Here is a 1,556-nt window from a genome sequence, read left to right as displayed (position 1 = left end):
TAATTTTATTGCTTAATTTAACCTAAAAGTTATGGTTAATGACAAGATGGTAAATTTAACCTCATAAAATGAAGGTTAAAATAACATCAGATTGATGGTTAAAACTTTAAGGTTAATTTCACCATGGTTAATAGAGGTTAATATTAACCAAGAATGGGATTATTCTGGTTGCATTTTAACCAACCCCTAATTTTAGGGTTAAATTAACTAATTCATTTTTACAGTGTAGTCACTCCAAAATTTCCCACTATACGGTACAAACAATTAAACATTTGAATCATTCTAAACAAGCAAGGATATACATGTAGTAGTAACAGTTAATTAATTGAAGTTACCTCCACATGTTGCAATTGTTCTAGTGACTTAAGGCGGTATTACAATATGACATTAGGCCAGCGTACCATCAATTTTTAATCAAAAGTGTGGGCGATTTGACCTTTTGACGCATGCTTTCCGTTGGAATAGAACCAGATTCTATTCCAGCGTCAACGTAACGTCAGGACTAGCATAATATTGTAATTCCGCCTTTAGAGAGGCTCCCATGATCTTGCATTGAGTATTATGCTCGTGAATATCATTTGCATCTCATTACATTTGTCAATAATCATGTTTTACACAAATTTTAGAGTAATTTTAAAAATTCATAAAAATCCAATTTTGATCGGAATCAACTCAAAGTTGCTACACAACATAAGTACATGTATATGCATCAGAAAATATTATAAAAAGTAAGATTTCTCTCTGTTTCAATTTTTGCAAAATTTAGTACAGGGACTTCTACCCGATTTTTAAGCAACTTAAAAATATTATAAAAAATCCAATTTTGACCAGAATCAACTCTGATTTGTAAAATTCGTAAAAAAATTTATATATTTGGATCAGAATCAACTCAAATTTTCTACACAACATAAGTACATGTATATGCATCAAATAATGTAAAAAACTCTCTCCTTTTCAAATTTGGAACTAAGACTCAGTACAATTATAGTACAGGGACTTTTAGCCGATTATGGAGCAAATTAAAAAATTTATAAAAAGTCAAATACTTGATTAGGATCAGCTCAATCTTTCTACACAACATAAGTACAGTGTAGTACATCTCTTTATTAGTTTTAAAACTAACAGTAACTGTTGACTGTTTATTATGTACAAATATGAACAGAAAGATTAGACAGAGAAGTTGCTAAATATGCTCAATAAATAATAGATTAATACACTAACTGTAATATCCTTTCGCATTGTCCTAGTTATCAGGAAATGATCATTCTCTCAAATACCATCAGCTAACAGTGCCTTACTGGGACTCTCTAGGGATATACATGTACATGTATATGGGAGAGAGAGAAAAAGACAATATTACATATTGTACTGTATTGCGCTGTTTCCAAAAAGATACGTACATACAGTACATTGGATATGTGCATGAACAATGTACTGTAAACAGGTAATTTTACAATGCATATATATGTAGAATTAACTTTGACAGACTTCATAAAAAATTTTTTGCATTAAAATAAAAATTAATATCAAAAAAAAGCAAGTCAAAGGTAAATTCC

This window comes from Amphimedon queenslandica, unplaced genomic scaffold (assembly GCF_000090795.2).
Source record: "Amphimedon queenslandica unplaced genomic scaffold, v1.1 AMPQUscaffold_11093, whole genome shotgun sequence".
In the NCBI taxonomy this organism is placed as follows: domain Eukaryota; kingdom Metazoa; phylum Porifera; class Demospongiae; order Haplosclerida; family Niphatidae; genus Amphimedon; species Amphimedon queenslandica.
Note: the sequence above shows the minus strand (reverse complement) of the source record.